This window comes from Trachypithecus francoisi, unplaced genomic scaffold (genome assembly GCF_009764315.1).
Source record: "Trachypithecus francoisi isolate TF-2019V2 unplaced genomic scaffold, Tfra_2.0 Lachesis_group9, whole genome shotgun sequence".
Lineage (NCBI taxonomy): Eukaryota > Metazoa > Chordata > Mammalia > Primates > Cercopithecidae > Trachypithecus > Trachypithecus francoisi.
Genome location: NW_022681474.1, coordinates 10,194,922 through 10,215,575, shown reverse-complemented (window position 1 = coordinate 10,215,575; position 20,654 = coordinate 10,194,922). Strand labels below are relative to the sequence as shown.

The 20,654-nt window shown below is 40.7% G+C and overlaps 1 long non-coding RNA gene across 2 annotated transcripts in view; it reads right to left on the bottom strand.

Annotated features, from left to right (window-relative positions):
- LOC117082339 overlaps positions 1-17,748 on the bottom strand; it is a 105,751-nt gene extending 88,003 nt beyond the window's left edge. Inside the window, exon 1 of one of the 2 annotated variants that reach the window (XR_004436557.1) lies at positions 17,725-17,748. This is a non-coding gene — a long non-coding RNA (uncharacterized LOC117082339). Of the gene's footprint in view, positions 1-16,204; positions 16,358-17,724 lie in introns of those variants that run through there. The other variant, XR_004436556.1, reaches the window with a different exon arrangement.
- Between the last annotated feature and the right edge of the window lie 2,906 nt (positions 17,749-20,654).

Below are 20,654 nucleotides of genomic sequence, written 5' to 3'. Positions count from 1 at the left end.
TTTATTTTATAGAAAGGGACCGTCTGCTAAAGTAACCTTCTCCTTGTCCTTTACTTCTAAGAAAAGATTAATGGTGCACCAATTAGAGCTAAGGAAAAGGCTCTCGGCCTGCTGGCTCAGTTCATTCCACTTGGGGACCCAGTGATCTGCAGAAACAACAACTCTTTTCTGCTTCCATGCTTGGCAGGAGGCCCAAGTTGTTTCAGCACAGCAAGTACCTGAGCAGGTGAGCTCAAATCAGTTAGCAGAATTGGCCAATGTTCTCCCACCTCCCCTTTCTATTAGTCACGACAGAGACATTTGAACCTCCATCTGCACTGGGACCTTGTCTAGTACCTTCTACATGAGACTGAGGCACAATGGCTTATTGATCAAGCCTCTTTTAAATCAAAACCATTGGGAGTCTGTAATTTACACAATAAACCTATAGGTCTCCCCCAGCTCTGTGACTCTCACTGGATTTCAGTGCCCACAAAGGGCAAAAATTCAAAAACCTTCCCAAATACACTTTTTCACAGTTTCTAACTTTCATATCTGCACCTTTTATATTTTACTGGCTAGCATTATTTTTTCCCAAATAAGATTTGCCCTTGTGGTTTCGTTGTTTTGTTTCAGATTAGATTAATAAACCATGAAGAATTCAACTGAAAATAAGATTTTTTTTTCAGAATTCATTTTAGGGAGTATATACTTTTTAAAAAGTCATTTCTAAATCATAACACATGAAAAGTGCCAGGCTACTTATAAAAAGAAAGTAGGTCTCTCATGTGTGCGTGCTCTCTCTCTCTTTCTCTCTCACACACACACACACACACACACTCTCACACTCACTCATTCCTACCTGCCTAAGATGATTTATGTAGGAAGTATCCCTAGTGGCGCGTGGGAGAAAAGCCCTACTCTGTAGCATTTGCCAGTTTCTGTGGTGTAAACTCTCCCATCACGACTGATTTCGAGTTAACACGATGTCACTGAACACCAGCTGGAGAAGAGGCAGGCGCAGTGACTTCTCACATGCCAGTGTAAGCTGACTGTATCACGCCATTGGACCAGACCCTTTCCTATGACAACAGGTAGCCAAATGGTATCTTAGTATCACTAGCTCCATTAACCAGGCAAACACTATTCTTTTTATAAAGCTCAACTGATTGCAGTTGTCCCTGAAACTATAGTTCCCCAGAAACTGTAGTTTCAGCGACAACCCACTACTTTGATATAAAATAAATTGAAATATGTTTTTTTCCTCCTGCATCCTTCAGAGGCTCTTTGCAACAATGAAGTCATAAGCGTTGGTTTTACAGAATTCAACTTAAACTTCTCTCTTGAGGCTCTTTTTATCAGTAAGAGATGCTTTATCTCTTTCTATATCCAAGATTCCCCTGAGGAAATCATTAAACTGCGTTATTTAGTATCTTTGGGACTTTTCTGCCTAGTTCTCTAACTCATGAGGTAGAAGTCTTTAAGAAAAGTTCTCTAGGCATGATACAAGTTTGAGAAAAAACATTTCCCACTCATGGCCCCCTCTCTATTTTGTAGTACTCATTGGAATCAAGAGAGATTATGCTGTTTGAGAAGATTCATTAATTACATCATATTCTTAGGCTGAATTTTTTTTCCTGACTAGAGACAATAATCAATCTTTTATTGATATTTAGGAAATCTGGATAATGTTTCTGATTGCACCACTAACTGTGTGGACTTGGGCAAGTTGCTGAAATCCTCTGGGTTTCAATCATACTGAAGAGTAAAGAGTGAGGATAGATAGTAATACTGATGGTTATTATTTCCGAGTCCTCAGAATGTACCAAGTAATGAGTGATATACTTTACTAACTCATGTAATTATCACCATAACCCAAAAAATGTAGATACTATTTAGTAGTCTCATTTTTACCTAGGAAAAGTGAGGCTTAGAGTGTAAGTAACATTCTCTAGGCCACATAGTAGTATTCAGAAGAGACGGGACTTGAAACCAGACCATCTTGACTCAAAGCACATTTCTTCAACCATTATTCTCTCCTGTCTTCTCATGTAGATAGCCAAAGAGGTCCCATCTGTGTCTCAAATCCCATTGCATTGGGGTGTTTCCAGAAACTGATAGCATGTGAGAACACTGGTAGTTGTATACACAAAGAGCTAGAATTGACACATCTGATTTTTAAAATGAATACTGTGAACATTTGGAGTCAGGAAACATTACTTAGTGTCTGTCTGCATTCAAGTTTTCCTACTTAGGAAATAAAAAGATTACTGGGTCTATTCAGGGCAGATATTTTGGAAAGATATTTTCTTAGTTATACAATACCCTCTACAAATTCCAGCTTCAAAAAAAATCGCTCTACAAATTCCAGCTTCAAAAACAATAGCTCTTCCAGTCACCATGTTAGGTATATATAAAACCATTGAAAACTTACAATACTCATTTTATATACAAATGCAGGAAGGGTAAAGATTTTGAGTTGCCCTAAACCACAGAACCCCATTTTCAGCCATGGTACACTGTACCACACCATCCAACAGAGTTACTTACATGTATAAAAGTTTGTGCATTCTTTTAAAATTTTAAAGTAAAAATAAATAAATATGCTGTAGAAAGAGGCAACCTCGTGGAATGGACTGCAAGGCAGAGATTTCAATTCTGTCTCTTGGTTTTTTTCACTGATGTGCTGTGTGATCTAGGAAAGGTCATCTACTTCACAGGTCTCAGCCTCACATCCACAAAGTCACTGACCACTGAAATATATTCTGACTTTAAATTTGTCTCTACTCTGGGGTTTAGTGTCTGACTGGGATACCCTGATCCCCTTGAAAGACAGATTATCCAAGCATAACTATTAGATGACCTATGATATTATTTTGCTAAGATTTTTCACAAAACCCCATCATCATCAGAGATATGGTAGTTCCTGGAGAGAAAGCACACTCTTTGCAGGTTTGGAAAGCCCAGTTCCCATCCTTGCTCCATTCCATACTGTGGGAGACACAAAGGGAGGAGGTAGGAAATTTCTGCAAAAATCCCATGAAGGGATAATAGATCACCTGTACTTCCGCTTAATGTTCTTCACAGCATACAGTCAAACAATGGGAATCAGTCACAGAAGTCATGATTTTGATTTGTTTCCTAATCTAATGTATTCTACAAACCATAATTTCTCTTTTTAATTCTACAGAGTATACTATATAATGCACATAAACAGTATACATTCAAAGATCGTAATGCACACATCACATTATTGTGTTTCTACATCAGCATCTTTAATGTGACCCTCCAGAACTGTTCTTCAACTGCTTGTGGCAGACATAAGTTGTATGGATGACAAATAGGAACAAGAAATGTTGGATGAATGAACAAATTAAGAAAGAAACAGACTAAGGGCAATAGAACTACAAATCAAAATGTTGAACACACAAATAATATCTCTATTTTTTAAATGACAATATTAGTATCATCATTTTTATTTTAGGAGAACTAGGAGTGATCACACATCATGGGAGCTAATGACTTGTGACAAGAAGGAAATTGCTCAGGAGTTGTGTGAATTGACCCCAAACACAGGTTAGCTAGATATGACACTTAGAATGTACAATATGGATGATGGTCTATCAGGTTCTGGGTAATACACACTCTTTATTCTTGGTATTTGCATTCTTCTGAGAACATTTTTTGGGAAATGTCCCTAGGGACAAGAGTATCCATGACCCTATACATCAGGGGAAAATCTGCAGGTGACGATGCAGAGTGAAGTTGCTAATAAAGGTATGTAGATGTAGGAAATATCAACAAATCCCTGGTATCATTAAGTTCTGTAATACAGCTTTTCACACAAAATCACATTACAGTCATTTTCACAATAATCAAAGCTGAGGACTCAAAACCAAATGTGTGAGGTTTTCTGTTGAAGAGGTCACTGTGAGTATCAATTTTCTTACTTGCTTGGGATATTTACCCAATTTTAAATACAAGAAAAAAGTTGAAATTGATGATGTCAGCCAGTTGATGGAATAGTAGAAACCAGCACTCATTCCCTTATAGACACATCAACATGAACAACCATCCACACATGAAAGGACCTTCACAAGAGCTAAGTCATTCAGATGAGAAATTATAGCACCTGAGTGTAGAACAGAAATAAGAAAAAATAGATTGAACATGGTAGGAAGAACAGCTTCACATTACCCATGTCATCTCTTTCCCAAGCTAAAGTGCAGACAGAGGTGCCATTCACATGGAAGGAGGAGGATAAACTGAGTACACAAATTCACCATGAACCACAGTATCAGGCCTTCTCCATTGAATCCTGGCACCAGGCCAATCCCCATGACCCTAGGCTCCAGGTTTGGCCTCATGGCCTCAGGCACCAAACTAGCACCTGCAGATTCAGGCTCCAGACTCTTTCACCTACTGACCCAGATACCACATCAGTCCATCTGAGGACTCCAATGGCAAGCCTACCTGCAGACACTGGCAGCCAGCCTGTCCAAAATCCCTGGACAGGCTTACCGCTATAAGGCTTTCTCTGCTGAAGCTGGGGTATAAAGACTGGAAGAGGTACCTAGTTTCTCAAAAGTTCAGATACTTCTTCAAAATTACAAGGATCATAAATAATCAGGGAGCCATGGCACCAGCAAAAAACAAATAAATAAATAAAGCATCAGTAGCTGATCCTAAATAAATTAAGATCTATTAATGGTCTGACAAAGAATTCAAAATAACCAACTTAAAGAAACTCAGTGAGCTATAAAAAAAAATAACTAAGCAAAATCAGGAAAACAATATGTGAATAAAATCAGTAGGTTAACAAGCAGATACCATAAAAAAGAACCAAACAGAAATTCTGGAAATAGAGAATACAAAGTCTGAGCTGAAAAATTTCATAAAGAATTTCAACAGCAGACTCAATCAAGCAGAAAAAACAATCAGTGAGCTCAAAGACAATTCAAGTTGAAACAACAGGACACTAACAAACATTGTGAAAATAAAACTCATTGCAAAAGTAAGAATATAGTCAAATTCAGAATATTCTAATACTGTAATTGTGGTGCACAAATCACTTTTACCTCTAGCAAAAAAAGTCTTAAAAATAACTAGAGCTGCAGTAACTCGTTAATAAACACAAATTACAAAAAGATGTAAATTGAGACATCAATAATATAAAATGTGGAGGAAGGAGAATTAAAGTGTACAATTTTTACAAAAATTTATCCTCTTAAAGTAGCATTTTTGTGTTATTGTTGTTAATGTTTTTGAGATGGAGTCTCACTCTGTCACCCAGGCTGGAGTGGAATGGCGTGATCTCAGCTCACTGCAGCTTCCACCTCCCAGATTCAAGCAATTATCCTGCCTCAGCCTCCTGAGTAGCTGGGACTACAGGTGCATGCCGCCATGCCCAGCTAATTTTGTATTTTTAGTAGAGACAGGGTTTCACCATGTTGGCCAGGATGGTCTTGATCTCCTGACCTCATGATCCACCTGCCTCGGCCTCCCAATGTGCTGGGATTATAGGCGTGAGCCACTGCACTCAACCAAAGTAGAATGTTGTAACTAAAGACTGTTTTCTGTTACATAAACCTCATTATAACCACTAAGAAAAGTCTCTAGCAGAAAGAGAAAGATAACAGAATCAAAACATATCACTACAAAAATCACCAAACCACAAAGGAAGCTGGCAAGAGAGAAAGAAAGAAACAAAGGAACTAAGAAATAGTCAGAAGAACAGTAAGTTCTAAGCTAGCAATAATTACTTTAAACATAAGTGAATTAAATTATCCAATCAGAAGACATAAAATGGCTAAATGAATTTAAAAAAATAATTCAACTACATGCTGCCTACAAGAGACTCACTTTAGATTTAAAGGTCTACATAAGCTGAAAGAGAAGGAACAAAATAAAAGATACCCCATGCAAATAAGAAAGCAAAAGTAGCTATATGTATATCAGACAAAATAAAACAAGATAAAAAATATCACAAGAGACAAAGAAGATAATTATATAATGACAAAATGACAATCCATCAAGAGGATATAATAACTGTAAATATATATGCAGAGAGCACTGAAGCACCTAAATACATCAAATATTAACAGAACTGAAAGGACAAATAGACAATAATACAATAATAGTAGGGGACTTCAATACCCCACTTTCAATGATACATGGATCATCCAGACAGAAAATGAACAAAGAAACAACAGAGTTGGATGGGGGCAGTGGCTCATGCCTATAATCCCAGCACTTTAGGAGGCTGAGGCGGGTGGATCACCTGAGATCAAGAGTTCGAGACCAGTCTGACCAACATGGAGAAACCCCGTCTCTACTAAAAATACAAAACTTAGCCAGGCTTAGTGGTGCATGCTTGTAATCCCACCTACTCGGGAGGCTGAGGCAGGAGAAGGGCCTGAACCCAGGAGGCAAAGGTTGCAGTGAGCCGATACCATGCCACTGCATTCCAGCCTGGGCAACAAGAGTGAAACTCCGTCAAAAAAAAAAAAAAAGAAAGAAAGAAAAAGAAACAGCAGACTTGAACAACAATATAGACCAAATGGACCTAACAGACATACAGAAAATTCCAGTCATCAGCAGGAGACTACACGTTCTTTTCAAGTACCCAAGGAATATACTCTAGGATAGATGATACAGATCATAAGTTAAGCCACAAAACTAGTCCTAATAAATTTAAAAAGAAATTACAATAAGTATCTTTTTCCAATCACAAGGGTATGAAGCCAGAAATCAATAATAGAGGAAAATTGGAAAATTCAAAAACACATGGAAATTAACACACTTCTGAACAATCAATAGGTTAAAGAATAAATCAAAAAATAAATGTGAGAAGTCTTGAGACAAATAAAAATGGAAACACAACATTCCAAAACTTACAAGATACGGCAAGAAAAAATTGTAAGCAGAAAATTTATAGTGAGAAATGCCTATATTAAGAAAAAAGAGACATCATAAAACACAAAAAGGTGTAAAACTCCTAAGTCTTATAAACAATTAAACAAAAGGGGAAGAAAAGGAACTCAAATGGCAAGACAACATAACTCCAAGAAGCCACAAAGACAGAGAAAAAAGAAAGAATCCACAAAACAACTAGATAACAATTGACATTGTGACAGGAATAAAACATCACATATCAATATTAACCGTGAATGTAAACGGATTAAATGCTCTACTTGTAAGATACAAATGGCTAGATGGGTTTTTTTAAACATGAACTAATTATATGTGCTTACAAGAAACTCACCTTACTGGTAAAGACACACAGACTAAAGGTAAAGGGTTAAAAAAAGTTACTTCATGGAAACAGAAACCAAAAGTGAGCAGGAGTACCTATACCTATATGAGATAAAACAAATATTAAACCAAAAACAGTAAGAAAAGACAAGGAATGCCAATACATACTGATAAAGAGATAAATTCAACAAGAGTATGTAACAACCCTAAATATATATGCAGCCAGTACTGGAGAACCCAAATTCATAATACAAATGTTACTAGAGCCAAAGAAAGAAATAGACAGCAATGCAATAAAAATAAAGGACTTCAATATCTCACGTACACTAGACAGATAATTGAGACAAAAATTAACAAAGACAAATTAACTAAAAAAACTGAACTTTAGACTAAGTGGAACTAACAAACCTTCAGACTAAGTGGAATTAACAACCTAACATTGCACCTCAAGGATCTAGAAACACAAGAACAAACACACCCAGTTAGCAAAAGAAAACAAATAACTAAGATCAGAGAGGAACCAAATGAAATTGAGAAAAAAATAAATACAAAGGATCGATGAAATGAAAAAATTGTTCTTTGAAAAGATAATATTGATAACCACTAGCTAGGCTAACTAAAAAAAGAATAAAGGATCCAAATAAGCATAATTAGAAATAAAAAAGAGACATTACAATTGATAACATCAGAGACTACAGTGAAAAACTATGTGCTCACAAACTAGAAAACCTAGGAAATGGATAAATTATTGGAAACATACAATCTCCCAAGATTGATCCAGGAAGAAACAGAAATCCTGAAGAGGCCAATAACAAGCAATGAGATTGAATTAGTAATAAATTCCTGTCAGCTACAGCACCTGATCACAGACACTAGCCAACCTCCTAACTCACTTGCAAAGCTGGACTGGTGACTTTTAGAAATATGGCGGGCAGTTTAACTCAGCTTGAGTCCTTATACTGCTAGTCTGCACACCCAGCCTCAGAACCCACCCGAGCAACCCCCACCTAGGCAAGAAGACTCCCACCTCCACGCATTTAGGAGAAGAGTAAAGGCTAGACCTCCTTACCTAAAAAATCAAGCAGCAGCTCCACTTAGCCAAAAAGCTCCCATAATGACCTCACCGAGGCAAGGAAACTTCTACCTCCACACATTTTGGAGAATAGGGGCCAGACTAGCTTGATCTGGGAGGTCAAAGAGCCACTCCTTCAGCCAAAAGCCCACCTAATAGCTCCACCCTGACAGTGAGACAATCTTCAATCATGCATTTCTAAGGAGCATGACCTCTAATTTTGCCCATCCCAAGCAGTAAATTCACCTAACCTCAGGCCTAGCCTATAGCCCTGACCATCAATTGTGTTTCTATATATTGACAATAAGCTAACTGAAGAAGAAATTAAGGACACAACTCTATTTAAAAGAACGTTAAAAATACGAATTTAACAAAGAGATGAAAAATCTATACACTGAAAACTTACATAAAACACTGACAAAAAAATTGAAGAAAACACAAATGAATGGAAAAATACCTCATGTTCATGGACTGGAAGAATTATTATTATTAAAATATCCATACTACCCAAAGCTATCTACAGATTTAATGCAATCCCTATCAAAATTCCAAAGGCTTTTTCATATAAAAAGAAAACAATTCTAAAATTTATATGGAACCATAAAAGACCCTGAATGGGCAAAGCAATCTTGAGCAAGAAGAATAAAGCTGGAGGGATCATGTAGTCTAATTTCAAATTATATTACAAAGCTATAATAATAAAAAGGGTAGAGTACTTGCATAAAAACAGACATACAGACCAATGGAGATGAACAGAAAGCCGCCAAATGAATCCACACATTTATGGTTGACTGATCTTCAACAAAGGTGCCAAGAACACAAGAACACACAATAGGCAAAGAATAAATGGTGTTGATAAAACTGGATATCCACATGCAGGAGAATAAGACTTAATCTTTATCTCACTTTATATTCATCCAACTCAATAGGAATTAAAGACTTCATTGTAAGACCTGAAACTAAACAGATAGCAGAAAACATATGGGAAAGACTTCTGTAAATAAGCTTTTGGCTATAACCTCAAAACCAAATAGGCAAAAAGTGGCAAATTGAATTTGATATGGTTCACATATTTTTTCACTCCAAATTTCATGTTGAAATATAATCCTTAATGTTGGAGGTGAGGCCTACTGAGAGGTGTTTGGGCCATGGAAGCAGATCGCTCATGAGTAGCTTGGTGCTGTCCTCATGATAATAAGTGAGTTCTGGTTCTGAGTTCACACAAGTTCTGCTATTTTAAAGTGTGTGGCACCCCTCCCTTGTTACCACTCTCACCATGTGACATACCTGTTCCTACCTTGTTCTCTGCCATGATTGGAAGCTTTTTGAGGTCTCCCCCAGAAACCAAGCAGATGTTAATGCCGTGCTTGTACAGCCTACACAACCATGAGCCAATTAAATCTCTTTTCCTTATAAATCTTCCTGAAACCCTAGGCATGATTATGTGAGCTTCATGAAATGATACACACCGCACCTTGGAGTGTGGTTTATCTGAATAAATAGACATGACCATTGAACATGTTGAAAAATCCAAGTGACAGATTGATGCTCACATGATGCAGAAGTTGGACTTTTGAAAACTGAAACAAAACATTAAAATGAATCTCTGTCCCTTCCACATACCTCAAATACAGTTTAGTCTGGCAATGCAGGCTCCCCCACCTACTGTGCCTCTCTAAAGAAAAGGACCTAATTCAGAAGAGTAGGAAGGTAGGCATTTTTCTGAAATTTAATAAAAGCATAAAGTTAACTATACCCAGTTGCACTTTATGAGGTAAGACTTTTCATTCATAAATGGTAACATAAGCCAAGAATAACTACACGGAGTGTAGGAAAAAGAAACCTGTGACCCACATATCTCATTCTCGAAGGGAAGATGATGATTGTGCCAAGAATGGCCAAGAAGGCGTTTGCATAACATAACCCAGGACCATCAGATAATTCACAACAGAAATCAGAAGATAGGGTAAGAGACCTTCATTTCTGATCATGACTCTACCATTGATCCTCTCACAAGTCATGGCCACTTCCTGCTTCCTATTTTTAAAAATCTCCAACAAGACATCACCAGCACTTCCGAAAGCCCCTGTACTGCTTCTCTGTTTCTAACCCCTACCAGGGTAACCAGCATCCCTACTCCTAGCAGCACAGCTTAGTTGGGCCTATTTTTGTACATTATATAAATGGAATCCCATTTTTAAAAGTCTCCTACTTTCATCACCATCAAGTAGTTTTCCCTAATTTTAAACTTCATATACATGAAATTATAAAGAATAATTTATAAAGAATATGTGCTACTTTGTCTGACTTTTTTCATCCAACTTTATATTTGTGAAACTCTTCCAAGTGGTTGCATGGGTCTGAGTTGGTGCATTTTTGAAAATCTTATTAGTCCCTTTTATGAGTATCCTACAACTTATTCACTCATTCTCCTGTTGATGAACATTAGATGTTTCCAGAGTTGGCCTACTGTGAATAGTATTTCTAGGAACGTTTTTATGTATGTATGCCTCCTGAGGCACAAATATACATTTCTATCCCCAGGAGTGGCGTTGCTGAATCATAAGGCACATCGTAAGGTATATTCAGCTTTATTAGAAATGCCAAACGGATTTGCAAACTTATTGCACCAGTTTACACTCCCATCAACTGTGTGTGAGAGCCCTAGCTGCTTCATGTTTGCACCAGAAGGTTTTACTGTTTGCCATTTCAAGTGTAGCCATTCCGACTGTGTATCTCATTGTGGTTTTCATTTGCATTTCCCTCCTGGCTAATTATGTCAAGGGTCCTTTAAATGCACGTATTGGTCACTTGGATATCTTCTTGGTTAAACAGCTATTCAAGCCTTTTGCCCATTTTTAAAGATTGGGATGGCTTTCTTATGGGTTTATTTGCAGGGATGACTTTATATATTCTGGAGACAAACCTTTGGTTAGATGCATACATTGCAACTATCTTTCCCCACTTTGTGGCTTTCATTGTAACAGTCTTACTGATTTGGTTTACAGACTTTCATAGTTCCAGTGCAGTCAAATGTATCCATCTTTGATTTATCTTTAGTGTTATAATAAAGAACAATTAATCTCCTTCTCATTATTTCCCCTCCAATCCACTACTCTGGACATATGGAAACATTCTTTCTCCAAAATCTTGATTACATACGCAACCAGTTTTTTATCAAGATGAGGGGTAAGTGTATAGCCAAGCAGACACCATGAGGTAGAAATGAAAATGAGCATCACTTGGCTGCAGTTAAGGCTGCAACAGCACAGATCAGAGGAAAGCAGCTCCAGAGAGAAATCAAACGGGGCCTGTGTCTTTTTAAAAACCATTAACGTTTTGCAAGGTGAAAAAAATCCAAAATCAAGTTGTTGGCAGGGTTGGTTCTTGCTGAAAGCTGTGAGGGAGAATCTGCCCTGTCCTCTGTCCAGCTTCAGGTGGTCACCAGACAGCCCTGGCATTTCCTGGTATTGAGTGCATCACTCTCATCTCCATCTCTGTCTTCACATAACATGCATTTCTGTGTCTCTTCTGTTCTTATAAGGACAGCAGTCATTGTGAGGTGGGAGGCAGGGCTTGACTCCAGAGGCAGGGGTCAGACAGTGCACCAAATTGGGGACTAGCTGAAACAGGGACCAGGTAGGGGCAGCTTTCCCTAAAACATGCCCACTGGTGTGCATGCCAGTTTACCATTACATGGCAACACCCGGGACTTACCACCCCTTTCCATGGCAATGACCTGATAACCCAAAAGTTACCACTGTTTTTTCTAGCAATTTCTGCATAAACTGCCCCTTAATCTAAATATAATTACAACTAGGTGTAAATATGACTGCAAAACTGCCCTGAGCCGCTCCTCTCAGCACGCTGCCTGTCATGGACCTATAACACTGCTGCCTCAGTAAAGCTGTTTTCTTCCACCCTACCACAGGCTTGCCCTTGAATTCTTTCCTGGCTGAAGCCAAGGGCCCTGATGTGTTAAGCTCCACTTTGGGGCTTGCCTGCCCTGCATCAGTTGGATTAGGGTCCACCCTCCTCCACTGTGACCTCACCTTAACTCATTACATCTGCAAAGACCCTGTTTCCAAATAAGCTCACATTCTGGTGTTCTGGGTGCACATGAGTTTAGGGGCCCACTGTTCAACCCAGGACAGTTGCCAGAAAGAATATCCTTTTTAGGTGTGCTGACCAGACAATCACAGGTGTGGAAGGAGGTGAGAAATCCATGTGCTTTAAGTAATTGCTGCAAAGGAACCTTAGCTGAGGCTGCACTGCCTGGCCCATCTTTCCAATTTGCTTTGCATTCTGAATAAGCATCTAGGACTATAAATACATTTGGTGATGTGCACATTTTTGGTCTTTTTCACTGTAAGTGGATGAAACCCCCAATCGTGGCAGAAGCTAGAGACAGAGACAGTAGACCCCTGAATAATCACCACTGTTGGGGTCCTGCCTGCTGAGGAGTGACAAGCTTGTGCCCTGTGCAACAAAAGGCAGTGGACAGAGAAGGGGCAGGGACGTCAGATATAGAGCATTTCCCCCTCTCGGACACATGCACAGTTAGATGCTTCACTGTCCTACATTGGCCTTATCTTTCGAACTCAGATAGTGAGGTTCTCCCAGAGAAAATTGCATTCATGAGAATTTTAAAGTGTGACAAAAGAAGCATAAGAAGCACAGATGATCTAATCTTAGTGGTCTTCTCGGTGAACTTCAGTGACCTTTCATAGAGACTGCTCTGGGAGGATTTTAGGCCATCAGAGAATCCAGGAATCAGCTATGACCAGCAGATACTAGAAAAACTGCAGTGGGTGCCAAACAAGCACAGAGATGGGCTAGAGGGAGGCGGCAGGAGGTAACCCTAGAGAGACGAAGGCCCTTCGATGGACCAGCCCTGTTTTCTAGAGTCCACATCCACTGGGCAGGGGCCAACCCTGGTATCAGGAGCCTGTGTCCAGGGGCCTGCCTGCCCTCCTTCCTGTCTTCTACTTCAAAAATTGTGGTTAACACATCCCCAAATGTCTCCACAAGGCCTTGTGAGTGTGCCTGTGTGTGTGCCTCCGTGTGTGCAAGTGCATGCATGAGCATGTGAAAGTATGAGTGTGCATGTGTGTTTGAGTGTGCCTGTGTGTGTGTGCCTGTGTGTGCAAGTGTGCACCCATGAGCATGTGTGAGTGTGTATGCGTGTGCATGTGTGTTTGTGTGTGCATGTGTGGGTGCGTTTGTGTGTGCAAGTGTGTATGCATGAGCATGTGCAACAGTATGTATGTGTTCGTGTGTGTGTAAGTGTGCATGCAATCAGACAGTTTAGGGCTATGCTGTCTTCTATGTCATAGCAAAGATTCTCAAGCAACAATGACACTGGTCATTTGGAAGGCTCCCAGCTGGGTCCTGCCCATTTTCATCCTAATGAGATTGTCATCCAAGCAGCTTTAGCACAGGTGAGCACAGAGGTCAAGGGGTGCCTGCTCAGAAGCGAATTTTCCTAGAGAGCTGGTCGTCTGAAACATTTTTTAAAAAATTTAAATGTAGTCCACCGGGAAGCACATAGGTTCAAAGAAAGTCCAAGCTGGGTTTGTAAACCTTCTTCACCATTTATTAGCAGCGTGAACTTGGACCAGCCAGTTAACCTCTGACTCTTCCAGTTTCCCTGTCTATAAAATGGCATTCACATTACCTACCTAATGGGGTTATTGTGAAAATTAACAGTGTATGTACAAAGTACCCAGCTGAGTAACTCCATGGAGATGACTCTCCCTAAATGGTGGCATTATTATTCGTGTAGTGTCTGCTTTGACTGTCACCTGTGCTCTCTGGCAGAATCCATCCATAAGGAAGTCAGCAGCCTTGTGCACCAACAGCCAGCTTCGTGGCTCAGCAAGTGATGAGGCATCTGCTCGGGCCCCGGAGGGCAACCCATCAAACACTGCCCTGGGGTCATTGTCATCCCCACCAATGTCCCCAGGCATAGGACATCACAGCCCCAGCAGGCAGAGCTCACGGGAAGCCTGCTGCTCCCAGAGCTTTGGTGTTTTCCCAGAAGAAAAAGGAGGAGGAGATGAAATGGCCTTTCCTCACTTGCTGTGCACCCCTTTATCCAAGTGTAAAGCAAACTCCTCCAACACACACCTGCACAACAGCTTGTAAACCACGGGAGGGCGGGGGGTTTATCTGTCTTGTTCTTCAGTGTGTCCTCGGTGCCTAGGACAGTGCCTGGCATGGAATAGGGGTCTGAATAGTAATTACGATAATGACAAAGCTTACTGGGTAGGTACTGCTTACTATGTGCCACACCCTACCCTTATCACTACATTAATATGGTCACATTGAGTAGTGCTCCCCACAGCCTATCAGGGAGGTACTGAGATTATCCTATTTTCCAGACTAGGAAACAGGCCTAAGGAGGGGAAGGGACTTGCCTAAAGTGAGACTCCTGCTTACTTGCTTCCTGTGTGATTCCCTGCTGTTGGCATCACCCCTGAAACTCCAAGCCCCCTCACTTTGCCCGAGAAGAGGAGGAGAGCAGAGAGGAATCTAGACAAGAAGACTCAAAACTGCACCTTCTGGGTGACAGAGGGGAGGGAGACAGCCAGAGAAAGAGAGAAAAAGGGGAGAGTGAGAAAGAGAAGGGGGAGAAATAACTGTGTTCAGCATCACCAGGGAAGCGTTGCCTTGGCTCTCCACTGGCAGCCACCGGATAAGGAGTGACGATGGCATCCGGATGCATGGGAGCATCCTTGGGGAACTGCCCCCAGGCAATCACTGAAACAGGGGATTGTGACATTGCAATGTCTTTCCAGTGAGCTTCAGACTTCTGTCCTCCAGTCATATTTATTGTTAACAGCAGGGGCCGCCGTATATATCCCAGAAAGGTACAACTTTGGCTTCAGAATAACTATAATAATTAGAATCATAAACAAAATAGAGATAAAAAATTAACTTTAGAGATTCCTAGAGCAAGTGGAAAAATCAGGCACCAGATTCTCACATTGAAGAGATGCATGCATACAACCTGTCCAGCACAGGATGAATGTATATCTAAAAGTCATCAGAAGTCTTCGTGAAATAGTCCTCTAGATTTAAAATACAGTTTCCAGAATAATCTGGGGCTCATCTTTTGCCTTTGTCTGGAACATCCTTCATGGCAGGCACCCCCCATCCCCTCATTCTCACTGGAACCTCTTCTCTTCCCACTGGTGTTCCTATCTGCATATACACTTGAGGTCACTTCATCAGATGAAAGCAACAAGCATTTCTTCCCTCCAAAAAATTACACCAAAATTTATCAAATACTTGCATGAAATTCATAGATCCCCTAAACTTCATTCATATATTCTTCTGTGGTTATGGACCCTCCCCCCCAAAAAAAACAATTCTATAAATCGCCTTGTGTAAATAAAATATCAGCAACAAACATAAATGCAACCTCTAAGAAGTACCTTGGGTTATTCTACCAATGTCACACAAATCTCTTCTATAACTTGGCCTAAAGACACCCATGTACTGCCATTCTTGAGTTTGACAATTAAAATAATCTAGTACAATCTAGTTGCTCCTTAAGAAAGAGACGTATTACTTGCTGGGACCTCAGAAATCCCAATCCTGGTCTAAGGGAACTTTCTGTTGAATGCTGATTCCAACTGTCTATTGGAAAATGGCTCAAATGAGCATCGGATAGAGGCAGAGCCCTCTGAAATGCCACACAGTCTGTGCCTTCCAGAGATCCAGCCCCTGCATCCTGAGGCTAAGCCACCTACCCAAGCAGACCCTGGTTACACTATACACTGGACAGTCCTCTAATTCAGGAACACGTTTTGTGGAAGCCTGTAATTCCCCTCTTTTTCTAATCCCTGTAAAATTAATTCAGACATTTCCACACTTCCCTATAGTTCTACCTACCTTCTCAAGTGTAACTCTACAGGGAAGCTCTTGTAGGCTTTTGCTTGCTCAATATACTTAAGCCACTTCACCGCTGCTTTGCAAAACTCATCAACCGAGGGTTTGGTCTGCAACTTGTTCTACTTGTATTTTGGTTCTTAGGTGTGAAGAGCTTTTGCAACTTGCTAGGCCTCCTGACCTTCCCTTCCTCTTTCCTGGCCTACTTTGCAACTGTGGTGAGTCCTTCCTACCTCCCCACATGCTCTATGGTTTCCTGAAACCTTCACCACACTTCAGCTAAGCAGCCATTCTTAATTCCACTTCCCCTTATACCTCCATACTTAAATACATATACATATGATATTAAATATATAAGATGAACTTGTTAACAAATGAAAAGCAATAAACTAGTGCATTGTCCCATCTCCATTCTCTAGTAATTCTCTAATTCTTGAGATCCATGCCAATCTTCACATATCTAATGCACAGGTCTGACTGCATGGAGTGTGTGGTTGATTCTGTCAATAGGCAGGCTTTCTGGATGTCTGTCCTTCACTTAAGTGTCATGTTTTAGTGCTTTGGTTTCAGAACGATGCCTCTTGTGGTGATTATCATCTGAGACGACTCTGCCAGTGGCAGAAAGTAGAAGAGTTTTGGTCGATCGGTAGGTTGGTTTGTCGGTTGGCTGACATTAGCTACGGAACCAAGAAAAACATCCTGGGGAATCTACTGATTCTGCTACACATCAGGGTTGTTCATTGTGAAGCCCCTGGCTTGGGGAGGGGTCACACACGGAGGTGCTTAGGTCTGTGGGACCCTCGCACAGTGTTCCCAAATGAAGGCCACCAGGGACTGATCTGCACTGGTGTCTGCTCTCCTTGCTGTTTTCATTGGAGTGAAAAGTTGTAAAATATTTCTCTAGTTGCTAAATTAAAATTGTGGCTGTGTCCAAAACCCCATATAAACCCAGACTTGTCACTTTCCTCAGTGCTAGAATAAAAGCAAGCAAAAAAGAAAAAGAAGCGAGAAAGAAATATTATCTCCAATATCCCCAAGCCATGAACTGAATTTATGTGGCAACCAGCAATAGCAATTAAAAGGAAGAAAATGACAACAAAGCCATTTTTCTTACTCACAGCTTGAATTCTAAAGCCAGTATTTCCTCTGGTTCTTGATCTACTGTTTCTAGATGAAGTCTTTTTCTTCAAACTCAGCTGCAGAGGTTGAGGACAATAGCCTTTTGGAGCTCAATTGCATCCTAAGACTAGCGTATTCTATACTTGTGCTTTGGATAAAAGCAACTGCTGTTCTTTGTACTCCTTGTACCTATTACATAACCCTGAACAAAGCATTGGTTCCTATGGTCTTCCACAATTTGTCCCTCTGAACACGGGGCCAAATGAAATACTTCTTATTTTTAGGGGCTTCAGGGGCCACCAGAAGGATGGTGTATTAGTCTGTTTTCACACTGCTGATAAAGATATAACAGAGACTGCAAAGAAAAAGAGGTTTAATGAACTCAAAGTTCCATGTGGCTGCACAATCATGGCAGAAGGTGAAAGGCACTTCTTATATGGTAGTGGCAAGGGAGAAGAATGAGAGTGAAACAAAAGCAGAAACCCCTTAAAACCATCAGATCTTGTGAGATTTATTCACTACCACAAGAACAGTATGGGGGAAACTGCCCCCAGGATTCCATTGTCTCCCACTGGGTCCCTCCCACAACATGTGGGAATTCTGGGAGCTACAATTCAAGATGAGATTTGGGTGGGGACACAGAGCCAAACCATATCAGATGGTGAGTAAATGAAGATATATTAGTACCATTAAATGAAGTGTTTGTATTTCCTCTCCTTCTTCAAGACTACCAAATCAGTAATGCCATCCTGAGAAGGATTAATCTGCCCTTTATTTTACCACTCGAAGATGAAAGGAGCAAAATTAAGTACAACATTAAAATTGTAGTCTTCTATTTAGAGAAGCTTCAGGTACTTCCACGAGCCAGGCTGTTAAGTATACAGCACAGAGCTGCTTCCTGATGATAACGGCAGGATGAAGCCAGCAGGAGGCCGTGGATGAAGGATAGTACTTAGGTGTCTGTTTGGGTCTGTAGCAATCTCAGGTAGAGTGTATTGTAAGACAAAACATTTAATGTATTCTTTCCTGTGACCAAATATGAGTTTTTGCAGCAATGATTGCATCCCTGGAAGCTGAAGTCATTGTAGTCTAAACGTAAAAATGGCACAAACGAATCAGCTTCTGGGCTATAAAGAAATGGCGTAGGTCTTGTCGGCACAGCAGTTGGTTTGGAAAATAAAGATACATGTGTTTCCCAGGTTTTACGAACCCCTATAGCCAATTTACAGAGCCATTGATGTCCAGTCATGTGTCATTTAATGGCGGGAATACATTCTGAGAAATGCATCATTAGATGATTTTGTTATGCAAACCATAGAGTGAATTTACAAAAACCTAGATGATAGAGCCTACCGCACGCCAGGGCTGTACGGCGGGGCCTACCACAGGCCGGGACTGTACAGCAAAGCCTATCGCGCACGCCAGGGCTGTATGGTAGATATGGCAGAGCCTACCGCGCACGCCGGGGCTGTACGGCAGAACCTATTGCTCCCAGGCTACAAAAAAGTACAGCATGCAACTGCTCTGAAAGCTGTAGCAAATGGTAACACAATGGCAAGTATCTGTGTATCAAAACCTGTGTAAACATAGAAAATGTACAGTAACAACATGGTATAGAAGATAAAAAGGCCAGGCATGGTGGCTCACGCCTGTAATCCCACACTTTGGAGGCTAAGGTGGGCAGATCGCTTGAGCCCAGGAGTTCGAGACCAGCCTAGATGGGCAACATGGTGAAACCTCATCTCAACTAAAAAAAATACAAAAATTGACTGGGCACGGTGGCTCACGCCTGTAATCCACGCAACTTTGGGAGGCCAAGGTGGGTGGATCATTAGGTCAGGAGATTGAGACCATTGTGGCTAACACAGTGAAACCCTATCCCTACTAAAAATACAAAAAGTGAGCTGGCTGTGGTGGCAGGTACCTGTAGTCCCAGTTACTCAGAAGGCTGAAGCAAGAGAATCACTTGAACCTGGGAGGTGGAGCTTGCAGTGAGCTGAGATCACACCAGTGCACTCCAGCCGGGGCAACAGTGCAAGACTCTGTCTCAAAACAAAAAGCAAAAAACAAAAAAAACCCACAAATATTAGCCAGGTGTGGTGGTGCATGCCTGTAGTCCCAGCTACTCAGGAGGCTTGAGGTGAGAGGATCACCTGAGCCCTGGAGGTCAAGGCTGCAGAGATAATCATGCCACTGCACTCCAGCCTGGATGACAAAGTGAGACTGTCTCAAAAAAAAAAAAAAAAAAAAAAAAGGATAAATAATAGTACAGTTGTATACGGGACTTTCCATGAATGGGATTGGCAGGACTGGAAACTGTGGAAGTTGATCTGGATGAGCCAATGAGTGGTAAGTAAATGTGAAGGCCTAGGATATTACTGTACACTTTTGTACGATTGGCAGTGCAGTAGGTTTGTTTATACCAGCATCCCCACAAACACATTGTGCTATGACACTAGGCGATAGGAATTTTACAGCCCTGTTCTAATCTTATGGGACCCCATCGTATACACCATCCGTCACTGACTGAAACATTCTGATTCACCACATGACTCTATTTAAACTTTAAGTGATTGAATCCAAACCTGGGATTTTTCAGCCTCTGTCTATTACCTTGAGCAGACAGACTTTTGTTCCTAAACAATATCAGCTCTTGCAAGGTTAGGAAAACTTACAATGTCTTTGAAAATCCTCATAATATACATGTAGGGTGACATTCCATAGCCAGAAGGATCGGGTGAGCTGGTGGACTGACGCTCCAAGGACAAACTTACTCCGCAGTTTATTTTAGAACTCACCTGGTGATATGGTTTGGCTGTGTCCCCACCCAAATCTCATCTTGAATTCCCATGTGTTGTGGAAGGGATCCAGTGGGAGGTAATCAAATCATAGGGGCAGGTCTTTCCCTTGCTGTTCTTATGATAGTAAGTCTCACGAGATCTGATGGTTATTATAAGGAGTTTTCCCGCACAAGCTCTCTCTTTTTGCTTGCCGCTGTCCATGTAAGACATGACTAGCTCCTCCTTGCCTTCCACCATGATTGTGAGGCCTCCCTAGCTACGTGGAACTCTAAATCTACCTAAACCTCTCCCTTTCGTAAACTGCCCAGTCTCGGGTATGTCTTTACCAGCAGTGTGAAAATGGACTAATACACCTGGGAATCTCAGCTTTGTTTTTTGCGCTTTAAAAGAGTTATACCACCTGAACTCTGATTTTTCTTAATTAGGACAAGTTCAGCCATTTCAAAGAACACTGACCTACCACATTTCACTGAATAAAATACAAAGATTATTACCTGTATGTTTAACTTTTAATCTAGGCCTTCTGGCATCAA